At 37.0% G+C, this 25,724-nt stretch overlaps 1 protein-coding gene across 9 annotated transcripts in view; it reads left to right on the top strand.

The window, feature by feature from the left end:
• NCOA2 (nuclear receptor coactivator 2) overlaps nt 1–25,724 on the top strand; it is a 259,079-nt gene that overhangs the window by 133,076 nt on the left and 100,279 nt on the right. For 3 of the 9 annotated variants that reach the window (XM_079110196.1, XM_079110195.1, XM_079110197.1), the window contains exon 3: nt 479–572. The exons of the other annotated variants lie outside the window; for them this stretch is intronic. The gene's annotated coding sequence lies outside the window, so the exon portion shown is untranslated. The remainder of the gene's footprint in view (nt 1–478; nt 573–25,724) is intronic. 9 annotated transcript variants of the gene reach the window in all.

The raw sequence follows: 25,724 nt of genomic DNA, 5'->3' as shown, positions 1-25,724 counted from the left end.
GCACGTGTATGTATGAGTGCGACTGAGACTATGTGTGTGTGTGTGTGTATGAGAGAGAGAAAGAGAGACATCCCCTTAATAGCAGGAGGGGGTAGAGGCTTACTCAGTCTATTATCATAAAGCTCTGCTAATGTAGCTTCTGAGTCATGTGACTGCAGAAAAGGCTATTATCTCAATGAAAAGGAAACCGGTTTTTAGAGCAAGCAACAGAATAGAAGCAGGAAGAATTTTCGAGTGTTCCACCATGCTGGATTGTCAAAGGGGGATCTGTCTGATCAGCAGCTAAAAAAGGATTTGTGTGGCTAGTTTGTCAGCTATCGTAAAAAACGAACGATAGAGGAGATGAACGGTGGGGTGCTCAGCATGTGCTTAGGTTTACATCAAGACATAATGTGGGTTTGGGTTAATAGAGGAGATTTATCTCTGAGGCAATACATTTATTGCTAATTGTGGGGGTTTTTTTTGTTTTGTTTTGAAGTGTGATGTATGGTATTTGTATTTACATCACTGTTGAAGATAAAGAGACCTGCTGAGCTCTGATTTGAACTGCAGAGGCTGTGGACAATTACAAGGTGTGTTTCAGAAGTGCTCTGACTTAATATTTGGTAATGTTCTTGGAATTCTGTTTGCTTGTGGATTGGATGTGTGTGTAAGGTTGTGGAAGGAAGGACTGAGCATGACAACCAGGCAGTGATAATGTTCTTAGGAACAAATAGATACAATGTAACCCAAATCGATTCTGTGGTCCTTATTTCTTTTGTGTTTGTTTTGTGTTTAAAGACTTGCAGTTTCTTTATGTGGCCAAATACAGTTGTTTCATGCTTGTTTTAAAGATATATTTTGACAAGCATTTTCTAAAATTTAGAAGAATCTTAAGTCTTTAAGATGCAAATCTTAATTCTTAAGGGTTAAATATAACAAGCTTGAATTTGTATCTCTGTGTTTATACTTTTCATTATTCTTTTGTATTTCCAAGCTTATAAATGATCTTTGCAGTGAATTTGAAATAATTTAATTTTTGATTAGGTGATAAATAGTTTTTTGGGCTGAGGCCTTTATTGGATAATTTTTTTTTTCTTTTCTATTCTTTTTTCTTTTTTTTTTTTCTTTTCTTTTCTTTTCCTTTTTTTTTTTTTTTTTTTTTTGCTGCTGTTACATATAGGACCTAACTTTCTCTGATTGATCTTTATGCTGCTGTATGCAGGAAAGTAAATAACATTCAGTTAATCTTCAGACTGTACTTGCCCACTTTTGTTCATGCTCATGCTAATGCTATTAATTCTCTTAGTAGTCTGTACCTTTCTCTCAACCTTGGAAGGTGCAGTACTTAAAAATCTGAGATTGGTGAAAGATAATAAGCTTCATCTGAAAAGGCTTATTATGCAGTGTTTACCTACATAATTAATTTACTAATGTTTTTCATTTAACATCTAGAGCAAATATGCTCAACTTGGGAGGAGGGAAGGGTATTGCCAAAGCACAAGTGATTTTAAAACTACACTATATGGTATGCGACTCCCTTTTGAAACTGACAGGAGGAGGTAAGAAATCTATCAAGCTATTCATGCAATGTATAGACAGTTAAACAAAGAATTAATTTTTGCTGTCTTTTCCAACAAAAGATTGTGAGAGCAACTCAAACACAATTTTTAATTATACTAAGTGCAGGAGATTCTCCTTCCTTATAACATCTACAAGCCATATCTTAGTACAGTATAGTTTAATAAATCATTAATTTTATTAAGTGAGATTTTCTTTTAAAAAGATTAACACATGACATCTTACTCTACCCATGTAAAAAGACAACTTTGTTCAAATAAACAGTTAATTAGCTGTCGTAGTTGTCACTTCAAATTTTTATTTTTATTCTCCCCCATATTCTTGACGTCAGCCAGGATAGGTTTCTGCTCAAAATGCACTAGCATGGTATATTGAATAATTTGAGTAGCAGAACTTTCAAAGTCAGATTGTTTGGGCTGTCTTTATTTTCCTTTGTTTTTGCTCTTTTGTTTATTGTGTTATCTAATATAAAATGACCTGTGAATTTTGGCGTTTTATTGAGCATCTATTATTATTACTATAAGACACTATGTAAAACAATAATAGGAAAACACAGGCAAATAAGAGAGTTAATCCAATGAAATAACTTAATACCTGGCATTGGGATCCAGTTTCAAAGGTCATTATCCTGGATCCTGTGTGAATTTCAAGTGGTTGAAGGAATTTTGTGTAAAGCTTTTCTGGCCATTCAGAGATGACTTTATACTCGGCATTTCACTCGAGCAGGTTTAGATGTTAGTTATAACGAGGCTACATCTGTGCCAGTTCGTATTTTCTTTGTATCATAACAAATGTTTATTAACAGTTTCCTAAAACTATAATAGTTTTTGTTCTTGGAAGTGTTATTCTTCTAGGACATAAGTATCAGTTCTTATAGTTTTCAAGTACTTTCATAAACAGATTAATGTACTGTGTTATCCAAAAACATCTTTTATTTTCAGAGTTGGGGAGTGAAAAAGACCCAGTTGCATTGTTAGAGTTAAAAGACACAAGTTTTGACGTCAGAGGAATGTCTAAACAAGCCAGATGACTAGCTTGTAGATCCTGCTACACTTCAGAATTCCAACCACAACACTTAACCACAAATATGATAATCAGGTCTGATCTTGTCAGGCTGAGGGGGTTTGATTTTTTTTTTTTTTTTTTTTTTTTTTTGGAGCGATTTTTAATTTGTAGGGAAGATAGAATAAGAAAAGGTGGAATTAAAGGTGATCTTTGTATTCAGTGTTGTCAAACTCAGTGAAATATGTTCAGAAGACCTTTTTGTTTTTTGAAAAAGTAAAAGTCTGGGGAAGTTTTAGGCAGGATTAAAGTACTGTATGATATTTTAGACACAATGTGATTCTCTGGAAGCCAAGGAAATATAAAGTTCATCCAGTGGAAAAGTCTGTGTGTGATGGGCAGCAAAATGGTCCAGGGTGCCACTTACAGGTTTAACTCTAAATTATCATCAGAAATGCTGAGACAGGTTTGGGATAAGCTGGCCGACCTGTTTCTCTCATAGATACTATAGTCCTGGACAAGGAGAGGTAGGACTTTGCATGTCTGGTGTGCATTTTAGTTGCAAAAATGACTCTTCACCAAGTTTGTAGTTAACAGGTAGGGTGATAGCTCATAGTATAATGGTCATGAATGTAGCAAAGTCAATTCTTGACTTTGAGTTGTTTCTTCTTAGAACACCAAACAAAGAAAGATGTGGAGATAGAAACTAGATCTTTGGCGTCATTGTTTCAGATGTCAACTCAAAGTAAACTAGTAAATTAATTGACTAGAAAAAAAGACCATAAAAGCATAAGATGAGGCTTATATTTAAATCCGTTTTATTTTTATAAATCCTTTTCAACCAGAATGAATGATAAATCTTAATTTCATCAAATAAGAACCTTTTAAAAATTATTAATTGGACTTTCCGAATTTTACTTTCTTGTTTTAAACAGTAAAAATGTCCATTCTCGTATTCCATTTTTGCATTTGCTTATTAACAATTTTATGAACTTTTCCTTTTTCCCCTCATCTTTTGTTGAGGAAAGCTACATTAGCAAAACAATGCTATTTTTTTTAACCATAAAGCTAAACTTTATGTAGGAAAACTTGTGTGCCAAACACTGTTCTGTGGACCTCTAATATATTAATTCACTTAATCCTCACAACAATACTGGTTATATGGGCTGGTGGTTGTGGCTCAATGGTAGAGTGCTTGCCTTGCACGTGTGAGGCACTGGGTTTGATCCTCAGCACCACATAAAAAATAAGTAAATAAAAAATAAAGGTATTGTGTCCATCTACAACTGAAAAAATTATTTTAAGGAAAAATAAAAAGTAATACTGGTTGTGCTATCCTATGCCTATTTGACAGTTGATGAAGTGAAGACACAGAGAGATAAATTAACTTATTCAAACTCACACAGCTACCAGGTAAGCATAGCAGAATTCAAACCCAGCTTATTTGCCTCCTGAGTCTAGGCTCTAAATTACTATGTATTCTGAATTCAGTTTCAGTTGCTGATTTATTGTAGAATGAAGTCAGGATGAACTTAGGGACAAGGAAAGAATGATGTAAAGTTTGAAGTGATTTTGTTCCTAAATGTTTGTACTTTTAATGAATTTCATTTGTTTCATTTGTTTTATTTCATATATACTAAGAGTAAAGCATTGTTTAAAGGGCATTTGGTCTGCATTAAGAAGAAACATTTGTTTGTGGAAATTAACTCACAGTTAACTTGGAAATCTGCTTCAGAGGAAGGAGGTATGAGGGAGAGCCTTAACCTGAGGTAGCAGAGATTATTAGGAGAAAGTGTACACTTAGCTTTATCACGAGTTGCTATGAGATTAACAGGATGGGTAAAAGCCCAGTCCGTAGTTGTGTGATCTGAAAGATGAATGTTGCATGTTTTCTTATTTAGCTACTTCTCCTTTTTTTCTTGGCAGAAGAAGACCTTGCTGCTTCCAAGGTCCTTTACTCACTGCATTGCTATGATGGAGCATTCAGGTGTAAAAACCACAGAGAATCCAAATTAAGATCCTTGTTTTCAGACATTGAGAACACCCCTGGAGAGTAAACCACTGACTTAAGCTTTGTTGTAAATCATTTTACATCCATGCAGATTCCCTAGAGATGAGTTCTTGTCTGCATATTCTTTCTTTCAGATGGGGGTTCCTTGTTCTTTGTCAAATTTTAATGATTTACAGTTGTATTAGTCAGTTTTTGTTACTGTGACAAAATACCTAAGGCAAGCTAAGAGATTTATTGTAGCTTATGGTTTAGAAGGTGCATAGCCCCAAACTGGGCTACCCTCTTGTTTTGGTCTCTGGTAAAGACTTTCTTGCTGGTAGAGTTCCATGGTGGCACAGAGCATCACATGGCAAGAAACAGAGGGCACATGTTTCTGTGTCTGTGTGTGTGGTCTCTGTCCTTATAAAGTCAGCAGGATTTGATCATGGGGACTCTACCCTAATGACCTTATCTAAACCCAGTCACTTTCCAAAGGACCCACCTTGTTACCATTGTCAGATTAAGTTTCTTCCCTCTTAATCCTATTAATATATGAATGAGTTTGGGGAAACAAGCCATATTCAAACACTGTACTTACTCCTAAGTGGTGTCCTTCTTCCAGGAAAACAAGTTTTTATTCTACTAAATTCTTGTTATTGAATCCTTGAGAGTGAGTGGAACAGTGTAGATTTAGCTTTATCACTTGTTAGCCTCCTGTGTGATGACTTATTTCTAAAATGTAAAAATAACTAGTTTTGGTTTCATTCTTACACTTAAATCCTCTTGCTCATTTAACAACTCTTCATTGTAAGATTTTGTCAGGTGTTTCACTAGAATAGGAGAATAACTGACTCTCTCTGAGAATGGCTGGAGGATTAACCAGGGAACCCTTAGGAGGGACATGAAGGTGGAACTGAACTGATTCTTAGATAGCTAGGTGATAGATAGGTAGCAAGGTGATTCCCCAAGTCCCTCACAAGATATTCCAGGTCTTTATTGCCCAGTTATGGTCACCACTAGCTACAGGTGTCTTTTGAGTATCTGAAATGAGGCTAGTCTGAATTGAGTGTAAAATGTACCAGACTTTTAAGAGTACAAAAATAAAAAAGTGAAATATTTCATTGATAATTTTTAAAATATTGATTACATTGAAAGGATAACATTTGGACTTATAATATTGTGTTTGGTAATATATACATATATTACTGAATTTAATTAATTTATTTTTTTTTCCTTCCTACTGGGGATTTAACTCGGGGCACTTAACCACTGATCCACATTCTCAGCTCCTTTTTTATTTTTTATTTTGAGACAGGGTCTTGCTAAGTTACTAAGGCTGGCTTATAAATTGAGATCTTCCTGCCTCAGCCTCCCAAGTCACTGGGATTACAAATGTGCACCACCATACCCAGCTAATTTCACCTATTTCTTTGGAGTTTAATGTTACTTAAAATATTATTTTGTCCTCAGCACTGCTCACAGCAGTAAGGACAGTGTGCATAAAAGGAAAAGGCATTGAGTAGTAGTTTTTCTTGTAGTTAATATGCACCAACACCAGTGCTAGAGTAAGGAGAAGAAAGTGGAGACCCTTCCTAAGCCCATAGCCTTTGAATCAGTTTCAATTCCAGGGGGATTTGAAGTCCACATTCCTTGGTAGGGCATAAAAGACTCTTTTCATGATTTGGTCCAAACATTGTCCCCTATTCTCATGTTCTACCTATAGTATTCTGCAGTCTATTCTTCTTAGTCTATAGAGTTGTGTTCCACAAAGTCATGGTAAACTCTGAGTTAGTAAACACTGAGCCATTGTAATCAGGCTTGGCTCCTGTGAGCCTTTGGTCACCAGATTTTAGCTAGTCAATGCACAACTTTATTTTATTTGTGTTTCTAGTTGCAGAATTTTATTTAGGTCCATTGTTTTATTAACATTGAACTCATGACCATAAGCATTGTAACTCCTACCTGAACAAAGCTTACCTAACATATTTTCTCTGTAAGGCAGCTTTCTTGCACTTAAGAACACTACACAAGCTTGCACAGAGTGCACACCTGTGATCCCAGTGACTCAGGAGGCTGAGGCAGGATGATTGCAAGTTTGAGGCCAGCCTCAGTGACTTGGAGAAACCTTAAGTAACTTAGGTGGAGACCCTGTGTCAAAATAAAAAAATAAAAAAGGGCTGGGGATATAGCTTAGTGGTTAAGCACCCCTGGGTTAAATCCCCAGAGCTTTCCCACCCCCCAAAGAACATTACACAGCACTTCAGTGCTACACTTGGGAGCCATTTTAAACAGCAAAAGCACAAAAATACATAAAACGTGGCCATAGATAGACTACACAAAGGATACTTGTTTTACAGTTCAAGAGCTAGAAGGAGGAGACTGTGTCTCGTTGCTGAATTAGGAAGTGTTACTTATGTAGCACTTCAAATGGGCCAAGTATTTCAGATAATAGTTAACAATAATAAAGGCAGTTGTTTTATGAGGCAGTTTCTATATACCAGGCCATGTATCTTAGCACTTTATCATTTAATTTGCATAAAATGTGAAGTAAATATTATATCTGAATATTGCAGACATGGAAATTGAGACTCGGAATGGTTAAGTACCTTTCCCAAGGCTGCACAGGTAGTACATGGTGAAGGAAGACATGACTTCAAAGCCCATTATTATCTACAGGTTCAGTGACCCTGGGACTAGGTTAAGAGATACATTCAACAAGGGCTACCATTCTCAGTAGGGCATCTGACTTTGGCGGAAAAAGGTCTTGGTTACAGGTTTGTAGGTCTTGGTTACAGGTTTCTCCAGATCAAAAGCCTCCATATCCATATGATAGACTAACTATTAAGATCTGGAAGAACTATGCATGAGAGATGACTTTCTGCTGTGAAGGGGAGAACCACTATATATTTGCCCACTGTGGTGGCAAAGGCACTTTCCCTGTCTGCTTTTTTTTTTTTTTTTTTGAGGTGTCCATGGATCTTAATTTTATTTATTTATATGTGGTGCTGACAATTGAACCCAGTGGTTCGCACAAGCTAAGCAAGTGCTCTACCACTGAGCTACGACTCCAGCCCTCCCTGTCTGCTTTTACTGCTTCTCTTCTGCTATCTAGCCAACTCTTTTCCATGCTGCTGCGTCTTTTCTCTGACTGATCACTTGGGCTTACTGGTGATTCCTTGAGCCTTGATTATCTTGTTGTTTCTTCCTATGTACCTGAAAGCTGCTTTCTTTTCTCACTGAACAACTCTCTGTTATATATTTCAAATACTGAAAATGTGTTCGACCCATGCAATCACCATTGCCTTCAGATAGAACTTTGGTAGCAAGTGTTCCCCCAAGGTCCCGGGGCAGGCTGTAGATGGCACCTGACTCTGTCACCAGGAGAACAGTGGCTCATGGTACCATGATGGTATCTCCTGGGTAAGGAACTGGATAAAGCTGACTTGGTGGAAGAGTGGTTCACATGTCCTTAGAAAGGTCTATGGACATGGATTGTTCAGTTCAGAACAGAGCATGCCAGCATCTGACATTGTGTAACATTTACCAAGAAGATTCTTCTGAGATGCTGGGTCTTGATTTCTTCACGTCTAAAATTAGAAGACCCAACTTAATTCCTCTGATTTTTTTTTTTTTTTTGTGTGTGTGTGTGTGTGTGTGCATGGGTCTTGGTAGAGTTTAATCTTTCATTTAGGTAATAAGTCAGGATATATGTTTATCAGAATCAATCAGTGTTGAATTATGTGCTTTTACCTGCAGAGTTGAAAGAGAATTTCTGTAATCACCCTTTAGAAGTTCCTTTTGACCTCCATGGTTTGATCTCCTGTCACCTGCAAATTATTTTAACTGCCCAGGAAACCTCAACACCATGGGTGTTAAATTCTGAAATGTAATCTTCTTATGTCCTTGGTTGGAAATACTGTCAAGGCACCTAGGATTAGTTAGGGAATGGCAAGATGATGATGTAAGTGCCAAGTTATTTCTTATAAGGGTTATTATGAGAAGAAGACACCAAAATAAGAGAAATCAACCTAGTTATTGTGAGATATGAAGATCATTGTTTCACTGGACTGAGGGTCTAGACTGCCTCTGAAGAGATAAATTGGAATGCAGTTGAGATCCCGAGACTGTCTGGACCTGTTCAGAATGTTCAAACCACCTAAGTTCAGTATAATTTTGTGGTTCAGTCAAGTACTGTTCTGTGTATTTATTCACTGTTGGTTACTGTTGATACCTAGAGATACTGAGACAAGTTTCAGGTTTAGAAATGAACAAAAGCTCAAAACTGATTCAAAACGAAATTCAGAGAAAAATAAAATTCATACTTCCTTGGCGATGGTGAGAAGAAAGAAGAAAAATTCTGATTCCTTCGTTTCATAGCATAGGAGAGTCATCAGCTTTTGGTTCCTCTCATGGAATTTCAGTTCACATTGGAGGGCCAGAAATTAGCTATGTGTGCTGATGCTGACCTTATATCTGGCAATCGTGGTGTGAGCTATCCATTCTTCCCGTGTTGTTACAGTGAGATCTCCAGGGATGGACAGTCTACAAACTTGGAGGATGATGACGTACATTTTTCAAATGCTTTGCCTAGGCCATTTCCTTTTTGTGCCATTGTGCTGTTTTGAGATATTTATTTAATGACATGTATTAGGAAGCATAAAGAATTGTGGACAGAGCATGACATTTGCAGTCAGAATTTAGCTTAAAACTTCATTCTACAGCTTAAGAGCTTGAGACCTTGGACAGGCCAGTAAATGTCTCTGAATCTGTTTTCTCCCCTGAAAATGGGGGACATGTCTGTTTTAGGGGACCCCAGAAATTAAATAAAATAGTACAGTACCTAGTATAGTAACAATTACTGAACACTTGCTATATTACAAGTCGAGCATCTATCTCTAATCTGAAAATCCAAAATGCCTCAAGATTTTAGAGCATTTTGGGCTTCTGGATTGGGGATACTCAAGTGGCAAAAAGTCTATGCAGATATTTCAAAACCAAAGAAACTTACAAACATTTAAGATAAGAGATACTCAACATGTGCTGTTTTCTGTTTGTTTTTCAAAGTGCACATTTTGCCAGTGTGGTATCTCTTCTCTGTGACATGTTCTTTCAGTATAGCTGATATTTTCTGACCTGTTTGTGTTTCCTCTCCCCAGATAGTTTAAAAAAAAAAACAAAACAAACAAACACATACTTTACTCATTGACTGAACTCCCCCCTAAACCTATTGAAATCTTCTGGAGCAACTTGGAATCTGATCATTTCTATCTGAATCATAGTGTTTTAATTTTGCTTTTGTTCTTGCTCTCTACGGATAAATTTATTTTATTTTATTTTTAGCATCAAGTCATTTCATTAAATCATATTAAACTTGCAATGAACTAAAATCCCTTGGATATTTTCAACCAAATGAATGTCATCTTGTTTTTTCTTTATTAGAAATCCATACAGTTAATTTTTTTCCCACTTCATTGCAAGCTTCTGTGTTTGACCTTGTGACACTTACGCTAGCTATGAAAACTGTATGGTAACACACTAATGCTTTCCTAAGTTCTAAAAGATACCAGAATATAGGTCTATTAGATTATAATTTTTTAAAGTATTATAGGGAAAAATACTGAAAGGAAACATTTACTTGAGGGAATGAGACACATGCCTTAAGAAGACAGTGAGAAGCTGCACGTCAGGGAATAAGGCCGTGTACTGGCAGAGGAGGAGTGTGCACCTCAGGGTAGGTGCAGACAGCATCCAGCTTTCACCACCTCCTGACCATGATCCAGCTTTCACTGCCTCTTGACCAGGTTGACCATAGACATGTTTCTTGGTTTTCTGTTTCAGAGAATGACAGTGATGATTATTTCATAGAGTTAATTCTGAGGGTGATATATTAAAATAGCATTAGAAGTGGTCAATGATAAAATCTTTTTTGATCTAAACTCTAGCCATTTATAAAAGCAATTTATAAATTTATACCATGAACATTAATAGTTATGTGTCAGGCATCCTGATAAGGGCCTAGGACATTTAAAAAAAAAAAAAAAAAAAAAAGGCAGGGAGGTGGGTATAGTTTCTTTGCTTCAAGGAATTTAAAATTTGATAGGGAAAAAGAAATTCAGAAGATAATTATGATAAATATGGTTAATGATAGACATATATAGTCTGTTAGAAGAGAGCAACTTAATCTTGGGGATAGGATCTTCTGATTGAGGTCTTAAAAAATGAGCAAGAGCAGAAGAGGCACTTGTCCCATTCTATACAGGACAAGCAAAAGAACTGAGGTAAAGAGAGTGTGCAGTAGGGGAAGAACCTCCATGCAGTTTGCAGTCCTGGGGCAAACAAGAAAGGACAGGGGACGAGCCTGGAGACAGAAGAAGGACCAAATCCTGATATACTGTATGCGACATTTGAGGAAGCATAGGCGTCCTCTTTGAGGGAATGGAGTCCACTGAGGGATTTCAGCAGGGAGAATGTCTGAATTTAAGGAGACACGTTGGATAATCGAGGTGAGAGGTGATGAAGATCTGAAATAGAAGCAGCAGTGGTTAGGAGGGTCTGGAGAGATGAGACTTGAGAGTATTTGAGAGACAAAGTTACCTTACTGTTGATTTAATGAGAAGAATGCAGAAGGCTGAGGAAGGTGTTCAGTAGAACATGTTGCAGGTGGGACCTTATTGGGGTGGGCAAAAGAAATGGATGAGTGCCGTTTGCAATTATAGACAGCTGGCTTTTTAGATGAAAGCCGAGAGAGGTAAGGCTGGACTTTTTGAGAAAGGATGGGATAGATGGTACCACCAAAGAGGCTACAAAGCAGCAGTTCTTGGTCATATTGAACATCAGAATTACCTGGAAAGCTTTTAAGAGAAAATAGTGGTGGTTAGACCACACATCTAAAATCTGTGAGTTAATAGATCTAGAGTAGTGTCCTGGTTATGTTTATTTAATTTTTTTGTTGGTTTTTATTTTCAATTTTTTTATTATGGTAAAATTTAGATATCATAATTTTACCATTTGCATTTTTAAGTGTGCAATTCAGTAACATTAAATAATTCACTAAATTGTGCAATAGTTGTTGCTCTCCATTTCTACAATTTCATCATCCCAAACAGAAACTCTATCCATTAAACAATTAGCTCCCCATTCTCCTCCCTCCCAGCCCTGATAAACTCTGTTCTACTTTCTGTCTCTATGAATCTGACTATTCTAAATACCTAATGTAAAGTGGAAACATAATAAGTAGTCATTCATGTCTGGTTTATTTCACTTAGGATTTCACGGTTTTCGTGGTTTGTCCATGTTGTTGCATATATCAGTGCTTCGTTCCTTTTTAAGGCTGAAGAGCATTCTGTTATGGGTATCTTCACATTCTCTTTAACCGTTCATGTGTTGATGGGTATTTGGGTTTTTTCCACCTTTTGGCTATTGTAAATAATTCTGCTTGAGTTATAGATGTACATATTATCTGTTTGAGACCCTGTTTCAGTTCTTTTGGGTGTATACCTAGAAGTGGGATTGCTGGATCATATGGTAGTGTTGTACTTTTTAAAAGCTTCCCAGGTGATTTTTAAATATGCAAACATGATCGAGAAGCTGTGGTGTGAAGCAAGGGTGCTTCATCTGCAGGGTCCATAAATGGTGTTAGTGAGTTAGAAATTTGCTAAGATGTTTATATACCTTATTTTATATGTGTTTTTTGTTTCCTAACTTTGATCATATTCTCAGAGGTTCATAAATCCAAAAACGGTGTGGAGCATCAGTGGAGAACCTCTTTGTAAAATAGGCAATGGATTTCAGTAGACACTTCTCCATAGAAGATGTGTAAATAGACAAATTAGCCCATGAAAAGTTGTTCATTATCATTAGTTATTAGGGAAATACAAATAAAACCCTTGATAAGATACCACTTCAAGACCACTGGGATGGCTGTGATAAGAAAAGGAAAATAATTGGTGTGGGCAAAGATGTGGAGAAATTGAAATGCTTATTCATTGCTGGTAGAAATACAAAATGGTGTAGCTGCTTTGAGAATCAATTTGGTAGATCTTCAAAAAGTTCCATAGAGTTCCAATATGACTTACCATTTCTATTGCTTGGTATGTATCCAGGAGAACTGAAAGCATTTATCTGTGTAAAAACTTCTACACAAATTCATTGTTCTTAATAGTGAAAAAGTGAAAACAACCCAAACGTCTTTTCAGCTGAGTAATGGATAAACAAAATGTGGCATATCTATACAATGGAGTATTTGACCAGAGAAGGGAAGGAGTACTGACCCATGCTACAGTATTCCTGACTTGGTAAGCTCATGCTAATTAAAACAAGTGAGGTACAAAAGGCCTCATATTATATGATCATACTTACATAAAATGTCCACATTAGGCAAGTCCATGAAGATGGAAAGTAGATTAGTGGCTCCCAGGGGCTGGAGAGAGGAGGCAGTGGGGAGCAATTGCATAATGATCATGGGGGTTTCCTTTCGAGATGATGAAAATGTCCGGAATTAGATAGCGAGATGATTACACAACTCTGAGACGAGATTAAGACACTTTTAAAATACATTAAAAGGGTAAATTTTATAGCATTAAATTATACTTCAATTAACCGGTTAAAAATAATTTTTAAAACAAAGCTGACTGACAAGATTATTAGGTCAAGGTGGAAGCCTGGGTTACTACACAGAGGAAGAAGATCCCATAAAAGAGATGGAAAAGAGATTAAATGGTTTAAGAGAAAGACCAGTGGAGTACTGTCATGGAATAGATTCTGGGAGGAATCATGGGGGCCTTTGCCAGGGCGTGATGGTGAGTGTTGCAGCACAGTGGAAGGGTTTGGTATCACATACCATGTGCTTCAATATCTGTAGGTTTTGGCATTAGTGTGTCATGAAGACAAGGGAGGCACATGTAATGGAGAAAGGCAATTGCTTTGGATTGTGGAGTAAGGGAAAAGGGATAGCAAGTCTGAACTATGGTATTGCAGACCTATACTCTGTGGACCGATGTAGAAGTAAAGGTAATGTGAGATCTTATGGTAGCTGGAGGATTCAGACTCCAGGGACCTGTGTATACGAGTAGGTGGAGATGAAGAGGAAGAAATTAAAAACATGGGACTTAGACGCCACAACTGTTGCAGTAGGGTCTCAGAGAAGGTGGAGAGGAGAACAGAAATGGCTTGAAGTAGTTAGTGTTTACAAGAAGGGTTACACATCCCTAGTGACCCCAGAGCCATGTTGAAGACCAGCGAATATCTTTTTAAGTAAGAGGAAGGGAAGGGGCTGGGGTTGTGGCTCAGTGATAGAGCGCCTGCCTTATTATGTGTGAGGCACCAGGTTTGAGTCTCAGCACCACATATAAATAAATGAATAAAATAAAGATCTCTTAACATCTAAAAATATGTTTTTAAAGAGGAAGGGTGGGCTGGGGAGATAGCTCAGTTGGTAGAGTGCTTGCCTGGCAAGCACAAGGCCCTGGGTTCAATCCCCAGCACCACAAAAAAAAAAAAAAAAAAAAAAAGAGGAAGGGAAGTTGAGGGAAATCAGATTGAACAGTCATTTGCGGAAGTTGTATAAAATGGAAATACTTGTTGAAGTATATAGAAGGAGTTGATCTGAGAACAAAGCACAGGGTTTGCCAGCAGGACTATGAATAGCCCAGGCGGTTTCAAGAGTCTTGGAATGTCTGTGGCACTCTTTCCCCTAGAGCTGTGTGATATTCTCCGTCAGTGCCCAGCTGCCCACTTTTAGGAGTGGAGAATGCTTAGGATGAGGTTTGGAGAATGTATTCCTTGAGAGGCAGGAAAGGGAGCCAAGAGTGCTGAAGGTGACGAGCTAGGAGTGAAGGAAAGGAGATGTGAAAAGGCAAGAGCCCAGATTCTTTATGCACTGATGGCCACTTATGTGGAGGAAGACAGTAAGAAAGTCACTCTGCTAGGAGGTGGGGGCAAAAAGTGGCATTCAAGTGGGAAAAATCTGGGCAATAAGAAGATTCAAGGTGTGATCCTACACAGCTGTGACTGAAGTGAGGTGGAGGGTGTTAAGGTTTGGGTGTGAGGTGTCCCCCAAAAGCTTATGTGTGAGACAGTGCAAGGTTTGTTGGAGAAATGATTGGATTAATACCTTAACCCAATCAGTAGTTTAGTCCCTAATAGGGATTAACTGAATGGTAACTGGAGTGGTAAGGTGTGGTTGGAGGAGGTGGGTATTGGGGTGTGGCTTTGGGGTATATATTTGTATTTGGTAAGTGGAGACTCTCTCTGCTTCCTGATCAGCATGTAAGCTCTTTCCCTCTGCCACAGTCTTCCTGGGGGATGGAGCTGGCCTTCTATGGACTAAGACCTCTGAAACCATGAACCCTCAAATAAACTTTCCTCCTCTATAATTGTGCTGGTCAGGTCTTTTAGTCACAGAAGCAAAAAAAGCTGTTTTACAGAGGGGAACTTAATTGGAATAGATAAGGACAGTATTTAGCTCATCCACATGGTCTCTAAAATCACTCAGAATGAAGATCAGATTTCAACTAGAGAGGAAGAACATATCAGATGCTGAAAGTTTTAGTAAATATAGAGGGTAAATGTTGGTAAATTTTAGAGAAAGAAAGATAGATAGTGTCCTATGGCATGGGTAGAGAAAAAGGTGTTTTCAGAGGAACAGAGATGTTTATACAGAGGTTCCTATAAATAGAGTGATGCTCTGAGGATTGAGGAGAGCGTGGCCCCCTCTCCTCTCCCAACTGTCTGTGTAATGAGAGAATCTCGGGCTTCTGTGGAACTGGACTGTGGAAGACGTAGTGACCTATCAAGAGAGCCAAAAAAGACAATCTGTTGACACTGAGAATGTTATTCCACTGACCTCGACTCTTTTTCCTTTTGCCACACAAAAGGTGGCAAAGCCCTGTAGTTCCAGTGCTGCTCTTCCAGTCATTGCTCCACAGGCTGCAGCTGATGCCCTAGGGGTCCTTCCTGAAGGGATTCTGCATTAGTTGATATGGGGTGGAGCCAGGAAATTTATGTGACTGTGTGTGTGTGGGGGGGGGTGTTTGGTTTTCGGTTTTTGAGATGGAGTCTCAGTATGTTATCCAGGGTAGCCTTGAACTCCTAGACTCAAGTCAGCCCTCCAGAGTTCTGGGTCTACAGGCACAAGCCACCAGACCTGACCAGAAATCTGCATTTTTTTTTTTTTAAAGCTCCTCTCACCAGTGGCCAAATTTGGGAACCACCAGTAGACCCCACATTTTGCTTTTGTGTCCTTAATAGCATTGTATCAAATGCCTAGCTGATTTAACTCTATTTATAGCATACCTAACTCAACATTCTTCTATCAGAGTAAAAAATGCAGTGCTATAAATATTTCTAAGATGTTCAATTACCAGTGATCAGTTTAAATTTTAAAACAATGTCATGCCATAATCTTCAAATTAGTGAAGCATTTTTATAAAATTGGAGTACCCATCACTATTAATTGTGAGATGGGAACTCCTGCCAAGGGCGTTGTAAATTAATATAGCCTTCTTAGAAAATAATTTGACTGTATATATGGATAGACTTAAGTATGGTTAAACCCTTTGATCTGGTAGTTACATTTGTAAGACTATTGTAGGTAAATAGTTAGAAATGTGGATCAAATTTTATATAAATGATATTCATCACTGTTATTTATAGTAGCAAAAAAGTAGAACAATCTGTTACATATTGAAAATTATTTATATATATTGTGCTATTTCATATGATGGGATTTTTTTTGAGGTTAGGAAACTTTTACTTTTATTTACATTTCTTTTTTTTAAATTTATTTTTATTGTAAACAAATGGGAAACATGTTGATTCTCTGTACACAAAAGGCATACCATTTATGTAATCATACATTTACATAGGGTATCAGTGGTAGAGCACCTGCCTAACGTGTGATGCCCTGGGTTCAATACTAGTATGATGTTCAAAAAAAAAAAAAAATTTACATAGGGTAATGTTGTTTGATTCATTCTGGTGTTTTTTTTTTTTTTTTCCTCCCCCTCCCACCTCTCTTTTCCCTCTATATAATCCCTCCTTCCTCCATTCTTGCCCCCTCCCCCCCCACTATGTGTCATCATCCGCTTATCAGCGAGATCATTTGTCCTTTGGTTTTTTGAGATTGGCTTATCTCACTTAGCATGATATTCTCCAATTTCATCCATTTGCCTGCAAATGCCATAATTTTATTATTCTTTATGGCTGAGTAATATTCCATTGTATAAATATACCACAGTTTCTTTATCCATTCATCAATTGAAGGGCTTCTAGGTTGGTTCCACAATCTGGCTATTGTGAATTGAGCAGCTATGAACATTGATGTGGCTGCATCTTTGTAGTATGCTGATTTTAAGTCCTTTGGGTATAGGCCGAGGAGTGGGATAGCTGGGTCAAATGGTGGTTCCATTCCAAACTTTCTGAGGAATCTCCACACTGCTTTCCAGATTAGCTGCACTAATTTGCAGCCCCACCAGCAATGTATGAGTGTACCTTTTTCCCCACATCCTCTCCAACACCTATTGTTGCTTGTATTCTTGATGATCACCATTCTAATTGGGGTGAGATGGAATCTTAGGGTAGTTTTGATTTGCATTTCTCTTATTACTAGAGAAGTTGAACATCTTTTCATGTCTGTTGATTGCTTGTAGATCTTCTTCTGTGAAGTGTCTGTTCATTTCCTTAGCCCATTTGTTGATTGGGTTATTTGTATTCTTGGTGTAGAGTTTTTTGAGTTCTTTATAGATTCTGGAGATTAGTGCTCTGTCTGAAGTATGGGTGGCAAAGATTTTCTCCCACTCTGTAGGCTCTCTCTTCACATTGCTTTAGTTTCCTTTGCTGAGAGAAAGCTATTTAGATTGAATCTATCCCAGTTATTGATTCTAGCTTTTATTTCTTGTGCTATGGGAGTCCTGTTAAGGAAGTCTGATCCTGGGCCGACATGTTGAAGATTTGGACCTACTTTTTCTTCTATAAGATGCAGGGTCTCTGGTCTGATCCCGAGGTCCTTGATCCATTTTGAGTTGATTTTTGTGCAGGGTGAGAGATAGGGGTTTAGTTTCATTCTGCTGCATATGGATTTCCAGTTTTCCCAGCACCATTTGTTGAAGAGGCTATCTTTTCTCCATTGCATATTTTTGGCCCCTTTGTCTAGTATGAGAAAATTGTATTTATTTGGGTTTGTGTCCATGTCCTGTATTCTGTACCATTGATCTACCTGTCTATTTTGGTACCAATATCATGCCATTTTTGTTACTATTGCTTTGTAGTATAGTCGAAGATCTGGTATTGCGATATATCCTGCTTCACTCTTCCTGCTAAGGATTGCTTTAGCTATTCTGGGTTTTTATTCTTCCAGATGAATTTCATGATTGCTTGTTGTATTTCTGTAAGGTACGTCATTGGGATTTTAATTCAAATTGCATTGAATCTGTATAGCACTTTTGATAGTATGGCCATTTTGACAATATTAATTCTTCCTATCCAACAACATGGGAGACCTTTCCATCTTCTAAGATTTTCTTTAATTTCTTTCTTTAGTGTTCTGTAGTTCTCATTGTAGACGACTTTCACCTCTTTTGTTAGATTAATTCCCAGGTATTTTATTTTTTTTGAGGCTATTGGGCATATGATGGGATATTATCAAACCATTAAAAATTGTGTTTATAAAGACATATTTAATGCCATGAAAAAATTTTAGTGGCTAACATTAAGAAAACACAAATGAAACAGCTATAAAATATTTATACAATTTGTACTTAAATTTTACATGCACATGGATTTAAAAATATTAAACAGGTAATAGTGATTCTCTGGGTAGTAAGAATATGTGCTATTTTATTCTTAAGTGTTTTGTATTTTCTAAACTGCCTATTAGAGGCATGTGTTACTCGTATTGAGCAAAAACCTCTAAAAAAAAAAAGAATTGAATTCTCGGCCAGACCTGTGGTACATGACTGTAATCCCAGCATCTTGGAGACCAAGGCAGGAGGATGGCAAGTTCAAGGCCAGCCTCAGTAACTTCGGGAGACCCTGTCTCAAAAGAAAAGAAGAAAAGAACAGAACAGGACTGGGGATGTACTGGGTTAAATCTCCAGTACCACAGAAAGGAAATAAAAAAATTAAATTTGTACTTCAATCTCCTTCATGAAAAGAATAAGGAAAATTCATTTGGGTTGAATTTATTAGAAAGGTGCTTCTTGCTTGTACTGTACATTCTGGATACTTGTAGACTGTCCATTTCCCTGTCGCATGGCTTTGCCAGGTTATTAGCATCAAGGTTTATAGCTTATGGTTTTTGTTGTTATTTTCTGGGGGTTTTGGTTTGTTTGTCTTTAATAATAGCTTTTTTGACTTTAAACTCACATAACATAAAATTTGGCCTTACAAAGTATATTCAGTGGTGACTTAGTTTATTCACATTGTACAGCCATCATCATTATCTAATTTCAGAACATTTTCATCAACCCAAAAAGAAACCCTGTACTCATTAGCAGTCACTCTCTATTTTCCCAACCACTCCCCACCCGGCCCCAGCCCCTGGTAACCACTAATCTACTTTCTGTTTCTATGGATTTGCTTATTCTGGACATTTCACATAAATGCAGTCATACCATATGTGGCTTTTTGCAGTATCCTATCAGCTCTCCTTCAGCCTCTCCTCCCCACACTGCCAGAAATGTCTTTATGCCACTGCCATGCTAGTCTCTCTAACGTAACTGTAATTTTACCATCTCTAGCTCAAAACTTTTCATTGTGCTTACAGCTTATTAAATTAACAGAAACTACTACTACTTGTTCTAGCATTTAACGTTTTCAAGCTCTGCAAGTAAGTTCTTAACCAAATCCTGGTAACTAAATAGAATTGAATGAATGAAACGCCTACTGCGTTTTTTTCCCCTTTATTCTCCCTCAGAGAGAAAGATAATTACTACAAGTTAATCTGATTTCAGGAAAATCACTCTCTGAAGTTTGGGGCAGTTGCTCTTCAGCCTCAGTGGGGTCAGCATTGCAGGGCTAGTGTGACAGGCAGAGGGCCAAGCCCAGCCTAGATCTCTCTCATTCAGGGAACTGGTCTAGAGCCAGAGGGTACTACTGACAGCCCCTAGGTGACACTTTGAGAAGCACAGTTTTAGGACTGCTCTGGCTTGGGTAGGGTACAGCAGCACCAACCAGGGCCTGGTGGCAATGTGGGCCAGCGAATTCAGACTCTCCCATCTGCAGGTCCCAAGGCCAGGCTAACCACACGCTCATTGAGTCACTTCTAGCCCATCCTTGCTTTTCTCAAATGCCACCCCTTGGGGTCCTGAAAGTATCTTGTACATGCTCACCACCACCCCACCTTTGGAGAATTCTATCTATTCTCCAAAACCCAGCCCAGGAATTCATAAAATTTTGCCAAGTCCCCCTGCAATAAGAAGTAATTTCTTCCTCATTAGCACTTTGTACCTGTCATGTATACTGTCTTCCATGTTAGTTAGTTCCCTACTTGTATTCTCTTCCTTATTTTTCATTTCTTGAGATTGAGTTCTGTTTCTTACTCAGTGATTGTATCGCAGTGTCCACAGAGCACAGCAATTTGCCCTTAGCAGCTACTCCGTAATTATCAGGACAGTTGAATTGAACATCAGAAGGAGATAAATGAAAATAGATTTTAAGTTAAAAGGCTGCAATTTAAGTTACATTTTAATACCAAAAGGAAACCTGTATGAATTATAAACTTAACCTTCTCAAACTTAATTATCCAAATATGTTTTTGCCCTAAGTAATAGTTACTGCTCTTGGTTCTGAACTATTAACTTAAAAAGAAAACACTAACTAAAGAAATCATACGTGTGTGCTTATGAACACAGATAAAATGAGTCATGATGCCTCTGAGACCTAGCTTAATTTTCTCTCCATCATTTTAACCCAACTGAAACCAAGGTTTGAATTGAAGCTTAATGAATTCGGATCCCTTTGATTTGGTACCAGACAGAAGGAATATAATGCAGTCAGCTATCTCTGTGGTGTCAAGCAATTATCTTAATTTATTTAAAATTTCATTGCATGTGTAAAACTTGCTAGATATGGCCAAACAAAATGTAGGCTTTACAAAACAATGTTCTTTGTTCTCTCAGTGCAAAAACATTTTAAGACTGATAAGTTTTTTAAAACAAAGATGGAAAACAACACATAAAATCAGAGAAGTTTGTTTTAATCTTTTTAGTGCATGTTCTAGACTGCTCTTATTTAGTCCATCAATTTATTATTTGTAATATACTTCAAGCTCATTTGGGTTTAAATTTGTACTAACTACCCAAGAGGTAATTAGAAGCTATTATTTTTGAGTCTGGTCATATTTTTATTCCAAAAAGAGGAAAAAAACTCTGCATTTGTATCTTCTCTGGGCTATTCTGTGTATTTCACAAAGTTCCCTGAAACTAGAATGCACCCTGACCTCTTACCTTGAAGTCAGAGAAAATTGGGCTCTATTGTCAGTCCTAATGATAGCAGTATGATTATGCTTCTACAGACAACTGTTTGTGTTCCAAGTTTGAAACTTAAGCTAAAATAGAAACCTCTTGTAAACTTAATGTTATGGTTAGTTTTGATGATTACCAAACTCTTACATTTGATAAAGAAAAACAAATGTTTATCATTTCAGCTCACATCTTCACATAACAGAGTAATTTAAAATTTCTTTTCAAATAATTCTTATAGAAAACTTTTAAATTCCAGTAATTCTCAGCAAATTATTCTGTAAGATTTGTATTAGTTACCAAAAAAGTGCTTAGTTGGTTTGGGGTTGGAGGTGAACAGGACTCTTGCTTCAGAACTGCCTTTTAAAAAATTATTATCATCATCATCATCATCATCACCATTAATAGTAGGTAGTGTACTGGAGATTGAACCCAGAGGCACTCCACCACTGAGCTATAGCACAGCCCAACCCATTTTTAGAAAATTTGAGACAGGGCCTTGCTCAGGTTGCTGAGGCTGGCCCTAAACTTGTGATCCTCCTGCCTCAACCTCCCAAGTCATTGAGATTACAGGTGTGCACCACTGTGCCCAGCCCTTTTTCTTTTTAATACCAGCCATTGCCTCATAGCAAATACTGTTTAGATTTATTATGATAATTTGACCAAAAGTAAGTGTAAGAATTTGTATGGTGACAAAATGAATCAGAGGTCTTCCCAAACCAGGTTTTCCCTCCATGTTCATTTTCCACTTGTATAGAAGAATGGTAGAAAACAGAGCACATCAAAAGCGCATTTCAAAAAAATAATAATTCTTGCATGGGTTGTACCCTAGTAAGGAAATGTAATTTATACTGCCAAAGAGCTATAACTATATACCTTGTTTTTTTCTCTGACTTCAAGTCCTTAATTTAGATCCTGTACTTTTTCCCTGGAACATTCTTAAAAGTTTTGGCTCTCCTTTCTTCTCCTGTTAATTAGAGATCAAGCACTCTAAAGAAAATTTGAGAGTTGAATGAGTGCAATGGAGTAAAAGGAGGGAGGAATGAGTCCCATCAGTAACTGGAGTGGGAGGCAGCAGTGTGGGCTAGCAGCCCCTGATGCTGAACTGGACCAGGTGAAGAGGAAGATGGGTGCCAGGAGGAGGCCCTGGTCCCTGGTGCAGAGGAAGTGTCATTTTTGTTATAATATTCTGTGGCAGACTTGGAACTAGAGATTGGGAACCATCAGTTATTCATGACAATAAAGTATTTCTTAGGAAAAGAGCATTTTTTTGTAACCTTTGCTGGAGAGCTCCTGTTCCAAAAGAGTCACACAGGGGAGAAAACATGAGAAAGTTCATAAAGTTAAGGAGCACAGGATATAGTAAGTCAGTTTCTGACTTTCTGATAAGAAAGAACTTAGGATAAATTTGGAGAAATGTAAATTAAAATATAAGTATACAGTTATGGTGGTTTGGAAATTACTATAGAAATAGCTCTTGATTGACCAAAGGAAATAATTTATACTTAAAATTTTGTTGGTAAATCTCAGCAGTAAAATAAATCTCATTTCATTTAATTTGGGCAGTCTTAATGCAACTTAGTGTAGCATAGGTTCACCTCATTTTTGCAAGAGTCTTCTAGAAAATCTGCATGAAAGCAATCTGCATGCTTATGATTTGCATCTTAAGGAACTGGTTTTATAAAAGAACCTCTGGTTTTCTTAGACTTTGTTTTTTACCAGGTTTCTTTCTTTCCTCCCCCCCCCCATCTTTCTTTTTTTCTATTGTACACTCATAAAACGGATGTATTATTGTAAGGAAATTTGGGAAATTAAAAAAAAATTACTCCCATAGTCCTCATCAAAATAATTTAACTGCTAATACTTTGGTAACATTTCTTCTAATTTTTTTTTGTATAATTTTCCTCTCCAACTGTTTTCACCAACAGCTTAGACTATTTCATAAATCTCCACATACTATTAAATTCAAATAATATATTTAATTAGATAAGCCCTTACTATGTGCCAGACTTCTTTGTATGTCCTACTCTCAATAAGGATCTATATCTTATTATTTCTCCAGTTTTACAAATGAAGAAACTGAGGTCCAATGAGATTAATTAAATAACTTCCCCAGGTCACTTAATTAAGAGGTGGTGTTCCAGGGATTCCAAACCAAAATTGACACCAGAAGTTGTACTCTTAGCCATGATGTTGTACAACTTTTCATGTTTTACTTTTCTCATTTTTTATTGGTACATTATCATTGTACACATTGATGGGACTATTGTTATGCATTCCTACATGCTCACAATGTAACAAGATAATTTGGCCAATACCACTCCCCGGCATTTTCCCCCTCCCTCCCTGACTCCTACCCTTTTTCCCTTTCCTCTACTGATCTCCATTTGATTTTTTGTTTTCCTTTTTCCTCTCTTCTACATGAGAGAAGTCATATATTTTGCTTTAATGGTTGCGTAATAAGTTAAATTGTGACTGTTATGCGTTCCCTTAGAACTTGCTCAGTTGTTACCCATCAGAGAGTACTACATGAAAATTCCCCTTCACTCCTTCTTTCTTTCTTTTTTTTCTTTCATACTGGGGATTAAACCCAGGGGTGCTTAACCAGTGAGCCAAACCCCAGCCCTTTTATATTTTTTTATTTTGAGACAGTCTTGCTAAGTTACTGAGGCTTGGCTTTGAATTTGAAATCTGTCTCAGCCTTCTGAGTAGCTGGGATTACAGATGTGTGCCACCATGCCCGACTTCACCCCCTTCTATTTTAAACTTGTCCTAATCTACCTTATTTTTCAACAACAAAAAAAGTATATCTATAGCTTTAATCATTGTCAGATATGGTAAATATTTTATTTGTTTTATGATCCCTCACCTACCAGCTTTCCTCTTGGAACCTGAGTCATGGACTTGGGTCTATTTTGTTCATTGCTGTATTCCTTAATACCTAGAATTGTGCTTGGCACATAATAGATTTCAGTAATATTTATTGAATGGCCATTAACCTCTGCCCTTAGTTTAGCTTTGTGTGAATTCTGATTTTCTTGATCAGTCTCTTTTGGACTCTTAGCATGGAATATCCTCATGATTCATATGCTCTGTAAATCAAGGCCTGATGCTGCCACCCTCTGACTGCCACAGTATACCCCACGTTTCTGCAGCCCGGTGCGTCCACCGAGAGCTAGATTCTTGTTTCCAAATCAATTTTTGCCAGTTGTGCTTGTTATTATAATTGCACAATTTAATTAAATATTATGTAATCTATTACATGCATTTGAAAATACACATTTGTTTCTATGAAAATTAGGGCTCAATATCAAATGGACAAAACTTGCTGCTAAATGGGTATATGCAGCACAGTCATAATAGACTAGGAAAAAAATAACAGAAATCTGTACCTTAAAAGAACTTTTAAGAACAATTAAGTGTCTGTAAGTCCTAGGTCTGTTTTAATAAAAATTGGAAATAATAGTGTCTTAATTTTGGATTTGATTTATGCAAGATAGGTACTGAAACTCTAGTGAGGACTAATACCTAAACTTTCATGTGTAGTGTTAAAATGAAATGATTAATTAAAATCGTATGTATCATTTTGCATAATTATTCTTTATAAATAAATTTTTAAATCAACCAATTTCTTTTTCTGATTATGTTAAATAAGGAGGTTTTTCTTAGTGTTTAGGATGAAATTGAGCATTCTTGGTATGCCAGAGAAAATTCATAGCTGGTTTATTTCATTAACTTCATACTAAATTCAGTAATAACAATAATATTTCCTTTGTCTTCAAAGAATAATGGCTTGTTAATTGAGGTATGGTTTCCTTTCTGCACTGGAATGTGAGCTTCAGGAGGACAGGGACTTTTATATGCTGTGTCATGGCTCTGTCCCCAGTGTCTTCAACAGTACCTGGAGCATTAATTATTTATTGGAGGAATGGATGGATGATTCTGAAGTGTGTATGTCTTTTCTAGAAAGAATTAGTTTGCATTTTACAATGATATTGGCACATTTTTAGCAAAACAAAAAAACACAACTTTCATATTATATAGTCACTGTTTACTAAATTAAATTAGAATATACTAATTTCTGAAGCACGAGAAGCACTCAGTGGTAGAGTACTTCCCTAACCTGCACAAGGTCCTGGGCTCAATCTCCAGGACCACAGAAAATAAAATAAAATATATTGATTTATGTAATTAAACTCAAGTTTATAAATTTCTCTCTTCAGTGAAAGTATTAAGAGTACTGAATAGGAACCTTTAGTACCCACATTACAGTGGTTAAGAATTGAGGAACTGTTTAGATTTGCTTATAAAAGCAAACTAAAACTTCCATGTGGCCTTGGTCAAATTAAATTATCTCTTCTGTACCTCAATTTCTTCTTTTGTAAAATAGTGCTAATCATATGTTATTATAAATATATCTATGCAAAATATGTGGGATACACCTGCCAACGTGCTAAGCACTCAACAGATGATAGTTATTTGAATTAAACCTGAATTTGAATCCTGACCCATTATTTTCTGTGACTTAGGTAAATTACTGGGAAGCAGGTCAGACAGGTTAAATAATCTGTAAGATAGACGTAGATATATGTCTCTCTCTATATACACACACACACACACACACACATCTAAACGTATCTTCAAGATGGGGTTTTAAGCAGGGAGATAGGTGCAAAATGCCTTACTCCTAAGTCCTCAATACAAAAGAAGACATA

The sequence above is a fragment of the Sciurus vulgaris genome (assembly GCF_902686455.1).
Source record: "Sciurus vulgaris genome assembly, chromosome: 1".
In the NCBI taxonomy this organism is placed as follows: Eukaryota; Metazoa; Chordata; class Mammalia; order Rodentia; family Sciuridae; genus Sciurus; species Sciurus vulgaris.
Note: the sequence above shows the minus strand (reverse complement) of the source record. Positions and strands in the feature narration are given on the sequence as shown.